Below are 12,846 nucleotides of genomic sequence, written 5' to 3' on the forward strand. Positions count from 1 at the left end.
ACAAGCTTACAAAGATGCTATGTAAACGTTAAGTGCAGTGTGCAATCTACATATCTATGCTGTATAGATAAAGATATAGATATAAACATATCTGTCTATATTGTGCCCAAGCTGTCAGTCGAAGCTGAAGTTAGCTTCCGAATGTAGCATTCAATTCAGAAAATAGCTAAAGGGCGATTACACTTAATTTTTCACTATCTTGAGTTTTCTTAATGTGTTGTACTTTAAAAACAGCACCTAGACATTTCAAACCTAACTAGATTATTCTGTACTAACCGCAGAATAAATAAAACATTTGTGAAACCTTCTAATTGATTTGTGAAATTTGTAAAATGTCAATAGATTCCAGAACGCATTAGATCTGAATTATTAATTTGTGATTATTATTTGAACCTTCCGTTTTCTTTGTTTTTTTTTATCTTTATTATAGTTGGAGTTGGACAGGAGTTCTGTTTGATGGCTTCCTGGAGGGAGAGATAGACTGAACTAATGTTTCCAACAACTTTCCTCCTGCTATTAATGTTTTTGCTTTTCTTTGTATAAAGTATTTCTATCAGTTGCTCTTTTTCCATTTTATATACAGTATTTGTATATACAGTATATTTTTATTTTGACCTTAATGCTTACCTGGTCAGGAGAGGTGGAAATGTACATCCTCTTGGTTACTGACAAATGTCAGAACCACATGTACTGAGCTGGTTACATCAGATCAATCTGAATCTTTATTTCTCATTAAAACGACTTCTTGTAATTTTAAGACATTGTTATAAAATTTCATCTTTATTCTGCTGTAACGATGACTACATTCTTGCAATTAAAATTTATTGAATCTTGACCGTAATGCTCCCTTATACAACTCACAGAACAGATGGTTGAAATAAAGACACTTTTTGAAAATATTTTCTGTGATATTATTATAGAAATTGAGGACGGGAGGAATCGATTAAAATCAAATCTGATATGAAAAAAAATCTTGTAAGTCATATCATCCAGCCTTATTCAGTATATTAAATTATATGACTAACTACATATTACTTAATATTCACATTTCTTTGCTCGTATTACCTAAATGTGTTGCATTTTAACATCTCACTTGAATTCCTGATATAAATACTTGATATAATGTAAACACCGAGAAATGGGGAAAAAAAGGTTTGTGAAATGTAGAGATTAAATTTTATTGTAGGTACAAACAGGATAGCAAAATGAACAGTGAATATATAATATACTTCCTAGCAGCTAATCGGACATCAGACTTGTTTGCCTTTACTGGTGATGAAAACTCGTCACTCTGGAGGAGAGGAAGACCGGCTCAGCCCCGTCCAGGATGACTGCAGTGTCAGGGTAGCCAACAAAGTCTGCAGGTAGATTTTTGCATATCTGGTGCTCCGGTTTCAAGATCATAGTTTAACCAAGTACTGTAAATAAAAAGTTAGTCTACGTTGTGATGATCCGGCAGACCTTGGGCTGATGGACGCCATCAGCTGGCCCAGGTGCTTGGATCCAATGGAGAGGTAATTGGCACAGCGATCATGGCTCAGAAACACATCACGAGGTGTTACGATGCAAACCTGAAAAATAAAAAATAAAAAAAAACTAATAAGCGTCCATATTTAGCTGCACAACGTAATCAAAACTAATAAATCCTCAGCTCTTTTTGAGTTTTGCTTGAAAATAAATTGACAATATCTCAGGAAATTAAATGTTTAAGTGAAATAGTTCTGGTATCACAAAGAAACTGCAAAAAAAAAGTTTCAGTGTTGTAACAACACTGAAGTTACTGAGTAAAGAGTGAACTAAAATACTACTTAAAAATGCATGTTAAAATCTGAAAACTCTTGAAAGTATGAAGCTGAAATTAATTTAAACTACTAGCAGGCAAAGCACAATGTTCGCCTAATACCTGCACCAACAGTCATACAAAAAATTATGCATATAAGAGGCATTAGTTTATAAAAGTTGTGGCAAACTTAAATTTACCATTTTAAAAACAAAATGCAGTCATAACCTCATTTTCTAAGCAGAATCTCAGAGGGGAAAAAATAGAAATTACGTTGTGTAAAGCAAGAACAAATTAAAGCAGCCAAGTGGAAAAATTCACGTGGATTATAATTATGAAACAGCAAAGGTAGATATCATATTTTTGGGATTCGGGAAATACGTGATTTCTACCATTTGTTTTGTGGGTTTTTTATGTGGGTCGGTGCCACTTAAACGGCTGTAAAGCGAAGGTTTTGGACTTTAATCTGACTGACTAGTTCGAGCTGAAGCGTTGCTGCCCTCGGCTGTTCTTAAATTACCTGCTCTGTATCAGAGGGGCTCGTCGCTCCGACTGCATGTTAAATGTATTTTATATAATTGTCACATAAACAAAAACTAAGGAGTTGCCTAAAAATAATTTCATACTCCGTATAATACAAACGCAAACATCAACACACACATAGTGATTTACCTTGTGCCGAATCGCTGCCTCTGTTCTCAGCCTGTTCCCGTTGCAGTGGATTTCCTCCTGCATTATTTACCTCCAACAAATTATTCCAGTAAACGAACAACGTACAGCTCCCTTTTAACCTCCGTCTTCCCATTTCTGACGCTGGATCTTCAGCATCCTCAAGCTTTGAAATAGCAGGCAGCTACAAACCGTGTGTTAGCTGTAGTGGCTAAGTCTTGGCTACAGTCCGCTGTCGCCTTGATATCAGCAGGAAAATGAAAGAAACTAAGCACTGGATGGTACCGGCTAATTACTGGACACAACGGCACACCACAAAACTCGATTGTTGTACCAGTAGCTCACAGATATTTTAAATTTTGCGTCTTTTTCACGGTACAGATCTTGCAACTTTGGGTAAAAACAATAGGAGCAAGCAGGACCCGGAACCAATCTATGTGGCATAAATTCAAACGGAAATACGTCACCACCTCTCGTGGCATATACCCCATTCAGCGCGCCTTACGCTGAGGTAATGTAGCTAGTTTTACCCATGACGTATCGTCGAGGGGGGGGACGTGGGGGACGCCGATTTATGTTTGCATCCACCTAAATAATGTGTAGTTGCGCCACTGCTGCCATTTTACAACATCAGGATTTTCAAAAACATTGTCCTGAACAGTCACGCTAACATTGTAACTCCTGAAGACAGACCTTCTTTCTGATTAATGACCATAATAGTCTAATCAGATAAAAAGAGGTGCCTGGGGCAAGGAAATGGCTGTCCATTTTCACAGGTAATTTACCTAATGTTCCTTTATTAAGATCACTGTTGTGATGTCCCAGAGCAGTGGCCAACAGACATCCACATTAGGTTTGCTCATAAAATACAGCCTCATCTATTCTCAACGGCACAATTCTTATATATTATATTCAAAACCACATCATTTGTATTTATCACAGACAGATGTGAACACCTTAACACAGTTTCAAATCACCAAATGCATGTGGGCTAAACATTTATAAATGAAAGATAAGGCTTTGTTTATCAAGTTGTAGTTTTTTTTAAAGCTAGAGGGCTTTTATGACCTGTAAACCATGGTTCCAGATTTATGAGAAACAATGTCATTTGACAGAATTACAACATACATCAGTAATATCAATGTCCAAATCCTTCAGTGGCTCTGCCCTGCATCATGTGTTTCTCTGGTTTAAAACTCCTGACCAAAATTAATGAGTCATTAGCAAGCTCCTGCAGAACATGATGAGGGGATGCACTTGTGTTTGTTCCCTACTGAGCCAGGTCATGCATGGTGGGACTTGCCAAATTCAACTCATATGGCTGATGTAAGGATAAAGTTGTTTTGAGGCAAGGATATGAAAATGTCTGAAATAATTTATAACAGTAATAAAACTTTTATTTTCTTATAGCACATAGCACAATAACATTATTGGTTGTTAATGACTATTACTTTCAGCAGGTTCTCTCTAATCTGGTCACCTCAGCTGGAACTATTCCCTTTCCACACTGTCGCTTCTTCCCAGCGGATTCACACCAGGATCTGTTAAGGAATTAAACTAATTATGCCATTTGATGTTTTGGAGCAGAGACATACCTAAAACATGCAGTTTTAGGTTTTAATTATACCTAAAACTGCAGGTTTTGAATGAAGCACATATCCACCAATATGTGCTTCATTGCTCTAAGTCCCACTTCACTTTTCCACAAATATCCTACTAGATTTCAAGGGCTGCGGAGGCTTCTTGAGCATAGAACAAGTGACTGTGGTTCATTTTTTATTCATATTGTGCTATAACCTGCAGTCACCTTTGATTTGATCTAATAATACTGATAGACAATTGTGAAGTACAGAGACATATCAGCAGGTTTGAACTCGCTGTTAGAACAGTTAGTCAGGAATGACTCTGTGCAAACACAACAGCAAAATGTCCTGATATGGTTGAATGCTAACTTGTATTTGGAGAAGAGTCCATGACTGAGGTGGAAGGTAAAACATCTGGGCTTTGACAGCAATGCTGTGTCCACATAGAAGTTTGTATTGTTAGTCACACAGTCATGACACTGATGTCTGTGTAGCCAGCAAAGAGAAATCCAGGCTGAGACCACAAAACAACCCTGCAAGACTTCTTCAACTCCACGTTTGGGCTGGTAGGCAAACTGCAAGGGTCCAAGTGTGGTTGGACCAGGGACCGTAGATACTCAAGGGTCTTCATTTTGTTGGAGGTCAGCACCACAGACCTGTAGTCCTTGGAGTCTTTTGGCACTGGAACAATGCAGGATGTTGAATACATGATGGAGAAGTCAACAGAGCTGGATAGCACATGCTTTGCGCACCCTTTGGCTCACGTCATCATCAGGGCCTGCAGCCTTGCCAAGGTGGAGTCTCACCAGATGCCTTCCAAGATCTTCAGCAGTGATGTTTACGTAGAGGTGGCCAGGGTAAACCCCTCTGACAGGTAATCTATTACTTCTTACCTCTGCTACCTATTCTCAGGTATCCTCATCACACCTTCATGTGCAGAGCCTGAGCAGAAAGCAGATGCTAAGGAGAATCTGTTGGTCACCTTGCACTTTCTCTTGTCTATAATTCTGACTTACCCATTCTTGGGTGGATTCGTACTTTAACAATAAAAAAAATATCTTTAATGGTTTTACTTATCCTCGTTGTTTGGTTTGAGCACTGTATTTCTTAAATTGAGGGAAAATAATTATTAGCTTTTTGGACTAAAATGATCTCCCTTCTAATTTCATGCATAATAACATATTGTGATACAATACATGGCCTAGCAAGCTCTTGGGTTTGCAGTTTACATAAATCTGTAGGTCTCTTGAGGAAATTTTCAGGCACAAGAACAAATTCACATCCACACCTTGGGGTGGTCATGGAAACATATTTCACCAGGAATTCACACCACTGCTCTAAATCCGTCCCTTCCTGCTATGGAGCACGGCAATCTGAGTTTGATCATACTACTAAGTTATTCCACGTGGAAGATGTGTGATGAATAAAAAAGAGACAGGAAGCAGTGCTACTAACATGCAGCTCTGGCCCACCAAGAGAGGGCCACCAAATTTGACAATCACGCAACCCAAAAGGGATTGGGCAAACTGAAAATAGTGGATGGAGGGATGAAAATAGAAGGGAGAAGAAAAACATGGGACAGAAAGAGGTGAGAGAGAAACAACTGAGACAAAAGGAATCCAGCATTTAATGAATGCTTTGCAGCATGGTTGGCCAACAAGCATGAGAGTGGGGATAATTATGGAATTGGCAGCAGCAATGAATCTCTGCAGAGTGAACAGATCTACTTCTCCATTCTATATTTGTCTTTGGCTCTGTAAAGCTCCCCAGTGTCTGGCTTGACCCAGTGATTACCTCTCAGCTTATGCCTTAACTATAATTTTGTGAAAAAACTCATTTTTATTAAAAATGTATTATTTAAACCTAATAAATGTTTAAAGAAAATGGGCAACTATGAAAAGAAAACTGTACAGTAAAAAGAATTAACATAATTTTGGTTTTCTTGATGGATGGGTGAATTTGATTGAAATAGTAAACATTCCATATTTATATGCAAATACTACATTGGGTGTATTACTGATACACAAAGTAATACGTCTCAGTAATAAATATTACTTTTTGAGACATCAGGAATGATGTCTGAAACATCATTCCTGTTTTCAGACACTTCAATACAATAATGATTGAAAGAATGTTATATTTATTAATCTACTTCAAAACCTTAAATTTACATACATAATGATTACTATCTCTTTAAACAATGAGGGCAAACGGTCATAGCTAATTGACACTTTTAAGGTTGCTGAAGGCTCACCTGTTTAAGGCAACATCTGGAACACACTGATTTCTTGTTTGACATAATTGAACAGTAAAAAAAGAAAAAGAGTATTATGGAGCTGCACCAGCCTGGTTCTCCCTTGGGAACAATTTCCATATACCTAAAGATGGCCATCTCTTTAAAAGAAATATACAGCCAAGGAATAAGTCATTTAAAAGGAAAGAAGCACCTACCCAGTCTAAGTCTCATGTAGATGTTTCTCTTCCCGTTCGCTCCCTCTTAGTTTCATTATTCAGTTTGTGTCCAAGGTTCAATATTCAATAAAAGTTAAAAAGTGCTGTCTCCTTCAAATACTGTGGCTGTATTTATGCGTCAGCATTATAAACTAAGTTTGACCTACTTCTGCCACTGAAGTAGCAAACTTTATCAAATTGTTCTGGTGAAGCTGAGTTACACTTCAACAATGCTGTTAATGATGCCATCCCAGAATGTATCTGTGAGTGATTTATCCCCACCCTAACAGGTGCTGTTTTTATGTGTTTATATATTCTAATTTATTTGTGTAAATGTATTGTGTTTGGGGAAGTAATTTGATTTATTTACTTGTTTTAATCATCTTCTCATCTCTTTGAGGTCACCTGGTCATGTGTTGCCATGGAAGCGCACCCATGAGCAGTGCTGACATGGTGTTTTCAATCAGCCTCATTGGGAAAATCCATTGTCTGAGAGGGAGGAGAGCTGTATTTTTTATTTTGTTTGGATCCAGATTGTTTTTGTTTCTAGCTTTGTTTGAGTTAATTGTAACTGTGTAAAAAAAATTTTAGGAATATAGTTTAGTACAAATGTTTGCTGATCATAATTAACGTCACTGTTGCCCGAATGTGATGAAACAGAATGGCAGCATCTGTAGAACGTAACGTTGGAAGATGAGGACGTCCTGGAAGCTACATTTCAGTATTCTTTGATACAATGTGGAGCAACTTAAGCAATGGTTAAAATGAAGAGGACTCAAAGTCAGCGGAAAGAAATCAGCGTTGGTTGAAAGGTAGGGTTTTTTTATGGCTGTGGACAGCTAACACTCTCTAGAACTAAGTTATCTGGGCCAATTTCCAAGTACCTGATCGGCAGTCACTCTAGGTAACAATATAAATTCATCAATGCTTTGTGGTTTATTTTTCAAATTAAATATCGATTTGGAAAAGCCTATAAATCGATTACATCTCCTGTCATGGTGAGCAACACTGCCGTGAGCAGCTCACACTATATCAGCTCAGTGTCGTATAAAACAGTTCATTTTGAGTTTTACGATCACAAACATAATCAACTGTTTAGATGCACAAACATTTTCCTCAACACACAGCTTGCCGTTCTTGTTTGTCAGAAATGGAAATGGCCACAGTGCATTGATCCAAAATTAGTAGTTGTAATTAGTGACATTTGTGGGTATGTAGGCAATTCTCAAACATCTACCCTAACCCTGTGGCACAAAAAGTGGGTATGCGGCGCATGCAACGCATAGGGGCGCAGCACCAGAGGGGGCGCCAAAACCCCGCCTGGAGGGGGCGGCGTGCCAATGATGTTTTCCCATACACTTCAGCTCCTTCACCTCGCGCACATAACAAGGTAATATAGCGAGTTTACCTTTCACGTTCATCGCCCCGGGGGGAGGGGAAGACGCCAACCCTCTAGCATGCTACAAACTACTGCAAACAGGCTGGTCAGGGTAAAGGTCAGGGTCAGCACAAATGACTGATAATTTTTTGAGGTATCACAAAAGGTGGCTCTATTGGATTGACATCTGGAAAGATCTTGATTATGTTATCTACAAGAATCCAGCATGAAATGATTTGAGCTATGGAGAGCCATTTCAGCCAAAATTAAATAAATAAATAAAAAATGAGTAAAATAAATCAAAAAATGAAGAAAATGAGTGAAATAAATAATTTGTTAAATAAATAATTTAGCTTTTTCATTAACCCATTTTTTCATTTATTTATTTTTCATATTATCAATTTCTCAATTTCCCTTTTTTCATTAATCTATTTTTCATTTACCCACTTTTCATTAATCTATTTTTCATTTAACCATTTTTTAATTTAGCTTTTTCATTAACCCCATTTTTCATTTCTTTATTTTTCATATTATCAATTTCCCAATTTCTCTTTTTCATTAATCTATTTTTTATTTATCCCTTTATCCATTTACCCATTTTTCATTAATTTATTTTTCAATTAACCTCTTTTCAATTTCCCTTTTTTACTAACCCAATTTTTTCATTTATTTATTTTTCAGATTATCAATTTCTCTATTTCTCTTTTTCATTAATCTATTTTTCATTAATCTATTTTTCATTTGTCCATTTTTCATTTATCCCTTTATCTATTTACCCATTTTCATTAATCTATTTTTTAATTTAAACATTTTTTGATTTCCTTTTTCCTTTAACCCGATTTTCTATTTCCCAGTTTCATTAATCAATTTATCATATATCCCTTTTTATTTACCCAATTTTCTTTTATCTATTTTTCATTCAACATTTGTTTGAAAAATCTTTACTTTTCCCATTTTCCAATTCCCCTTATTTATTTAGTATTTCCTTATTTTCTTATTTATCACATTCTATTTCCCCGCAAAACTTAGGAAAAAAATAAATGCAAATGAGGAGAGGCACGTCATCAGGCTACAACTTCCCCAATTGGTTGGTTAGCGTCACACCCATACTTTGCTTCAAGAAAGATGGCGACCTACTAACGGGTTATCAATAAGCTGAAGCTCATTAACTTCATTAGAAAATAGTGTTATTACTCCTGACTTTAGTTTTCGTGTGGCCGCTCAGACAGAACGTGTTTCAGTTGGCGGCTCTCATGGACTCAGTGTTGGACGTCCATCCATAAAGAATACAGGAGAGTGCTATGATAACTTTACAAATGAATACATGCGTTCTGCATTGGCATTATCTGAACAAGGATACTACACAAGTGTATGGAATAAAATACAGACAACTTCATTCAAATAGTGGAGTTTATTAACAAACAAATTCAACTTTACTGCTAAAAGACTAATTAACTTGGCATGCTAGTAACACAAAACTAAGACTACTGAGAAAGAGATAAAATAATGAAACTAAAACTATCATACATAAAACGGTAAAATATAAAAATAAACTGATAAAATTATGCAATGATGTCACTTAAATCATCCTCATCATCCTAAGCTATTATTACTGGCCAGGCAGCAGCTACTGTTAATAGAGCTTCAATGGATATAAATACACAGATATAGCCAAGCAGGTCCGTGTATTTTCTGGCAGTTAGTTTTTTTGTTTGAAATGAAAAATGAGAAAACGGAAATAGACCCGTTTTTTTCGTTTTCCGTTTAGAAAACCAAAATCGGAAATCTGATTTTTTGCTCGTTACCCGATTTCCCATTTAGCGCCCAAAACGAAAATAGGAAAAACGGATGGCAACTTAAGTTCCCACTAAGGCACTGGGTTCAAGTTTCTTTAACGCATGCAAAAAAGAAGGTTCAAAATCCAAACGTGTAAATTGTTCTTCATGATTTATTTTCACATCTTTGCAAAAACAATTACAGAGATCAACTTTCCTTCTACCTCTCTTGCACTTGCACCATAGGCTCCAAACCGAAATGCCTGCTGGCCCTTTACCAGGCCCCTACACTTATAGAAAGTGGACCAACCCACCTCACTTCTTGTTTGCTTAGAAAAATAAGAAAAAATAAGAAAACAAAAGATAAATAAAATCAACAATTATTAACCTACAAATAAGTTCTGTAAATAATACAAAAAATATAAATTTAAGAATAAACTAACAAAATTCAAATGGATAAAGAAAATAAAGAATAAATAGCTCCAACATGTATTTTTTGATTAGTTGTTTTTAAGACTAGTTGTGGGTTTATATAGCAGTTCACTGACGATGTTTTCCCATAACATATAATTACCCAGTGATATTTTTACTTTTATTGTCTATTTAACATTTTTTAATGCAAAAACACGGTGGGCCGCCAGTGGACCGCCTCAGTGCCCTGACCACCGGGCTTAGCAAGTTTTCTGGAGGAAACCCTACCATTGTCATGTTGTGAATTGTATGAATTTTCAAGACATAACTTTGGCAAAAGGTAGAAATTAATATTTTTTACAAAGACAAATGTGTCTAAAACTAACCTACCGCCAAAAGTTGATAAATATTAGAATAAAACATTTGTCACTTAATATTGCTTTTGTGGCAGAAATGGCCCTCAGCATTAAATATGACAATAAATAAATAAATTTCAGGATGCAGTGAACACACATCTGTCTTTTATCACCTGAGTGCATAAACTGTGAACATTGATTTGTCTCTATCTGGTCTGAAGAGGTCAAAGATCCAAATTACAAATAATTTTTTTATCTTCTCAGCACATAATATGAAGCTATTTGGACTCCTAAATTCTGTTGAGACAGACACGATATTTAATTTTAACAAAGACTGCTGATTAAAATGGACACCAAGGTAGAAATGGTTGAAATGAGGGAGAGAAATCATTAAAGAGATTTTAAAAAATAAAAAGATTAAAAAGGTAAAAACATAAAAACATCAAAGACATCAAAACCCGCACTCTAACCCTAATTTAGCCATAAGCAACTCTAAACAGGTGGGTTTTAAGTTGAGATTTAAAGGCACCCAGTGTTTCAGCTGTTTTACAGTTTTCTGGAAGTTTGTTCCAAATTTGTGGTGCATAGAAGCTGAATGCTGCTTCTCCTCGTTTGGTTCTGGTTCTGGGGATGCAGAGCAGAACCAGAAGATCTGAGGGGTCTAGACAGTTGGTACAGCAATAACAGATCTTTAAGGTATTGTGGTGCTAAACCGTTCAGTGATTTATAAACTAGCAACAGTATTTTAAAGTCTATTGAGCTACAGGGAGCCAGTGTAGGGACTTTAAAACTGGTGTTATGTGCTCTATCTTCCTGGTTTTAGTGAGAACCTGAGCAGCAGCGTTCTGGATCAGCTGTAGCTGTTTGATTGATTTGTTAGTCAGACTTGTGAAGATGCTGCTGCAGTAATCAATGCGGCTAAAGATAAACGCATGGATGAGTTTCTCTAGATCGTGCTGAGACATAAGTCCTCTAATCCTGGAGATGTTTTTCAGGTTATAGGAGGCCGACTTTGTGACTGTCTTAATGTGGCTCTGAAGGTTCAGGTCAGAGTCCATCACTACTTCCAGGTTTCGGGCCTGATCGCTGGTTTTTATTTGTAAAGCTATGCATTGATTCTGGTTTGCTCCTCTTTAGGTCCTAAGCTGCACTGAGGTCCCACAGAACCAGCACTGTGGTTCTCCCACAGTCTGTGTTTATATGTATATCATCGAAAACTTTTACAAGTGCTGTCTCCGTGCTGTGGTGAGCACCAAAACCAGACTGGAAGGAGCCAAAGTGATTCATTATCGTTAGGAAGTTATTTAATTGTTTAAAAACTGCATTTCCCATAATTTTGCTGATGAATGGAAGGTTGGAGATCAGCCTGTAATTCTGCAGTAGTGATTTGTCTAAATTGTTCTTTTTTTATCAGTGGTTTGATAACTGCTGTTTTCAAAGCCTGGGGGAAAAAACACCTGAAGAGAGCGATGAGTTTACTATTTGGATCAGATCAGTAGCAACGACAGGCAGGACTTTCTTAAAGAAATGTGTGGGTAGGACATCCAGACAGCAGGAACCTGAGCTTAATTGACTTATAATGTCTTCTAGGGTTTTATAATTAAGTAGTTGAAAATGGGTCATTTTTCCTGCATTTGTTTTGTTTGGGCACAGCATTGGTACTGTCTTTGGAGTGGATGTGCAGATTAATAGTCTGATCTTTTGAATTTTCTCTGAAAAGAAACTGGAAAACTTGTTGCAGGCGGCATTAGATTGAAGTTCAGGTGGCAACGTCATCTGAGGATTTGTGAGCCTGTCAACAGTAGCAAATAAAGCTTGAGCGTTGTTAGTGTTTTGTTTATGACATCTGCAAAAAAAGCCTCTCTTGCACATCTTAGTGTTATGTGATAGTCACATAGTCTTTCTTTGTAGATGTCACAAACGTGCAGTTGACTTTTACGCCATTTCCGTTCGTCCCTGCGGCAGAGTTGTCTTGCAGATTGAATTATTTGTGCATTTCTCCATGGAGATTTCTTCCTACCTGTCACAACCTTCACTTTAATGGGGGCAATGTAATCAATGATATCTGAAAGTTTGCACTGAAAATCATCTACCAATTTATCTACGTCACTATGGCTTAAAGGCGAGGAAGAAGAGTAGATTTGATTAAATGTTTCTGCTTTGTTTTCTGTGAAAGTACGTTTTGTGATAGCGGCTTTTTGTCCAAGTGGTAACGGATAAAGTTAACCCACTTGGACAAGAATCCCAAGAATCCCAAGATTCGACAGGGCGACATCAGTTACAGAGACATTGGAAATATTCACACCCTTACTGATAACCAGGTCCAGTGTGTGTCCATGAGTGTGTGTTGCTTGTTTGACATGGTGTGTTAAACCAAAACGCTGTAATATATTAAATAGCTTTTTTGCCCCTCGGTCTTGGGGGTTGTCAACATGAATGTTGA

The sequence above is a fragment of the Poecilia reticulata genome, chromosome 21 (genome assembly GCF_904066995.2).
Source record: "Poecilia reticulata chromosome 21, P_reticulata-male-v2, whole genome shotgun sequence".
NCBI lineage: Eukaryota > Metazoa > Chordata > Actinopteri > Cyprinodontiformes > Poeciliidae > Poecilia > Poecilia reticulata.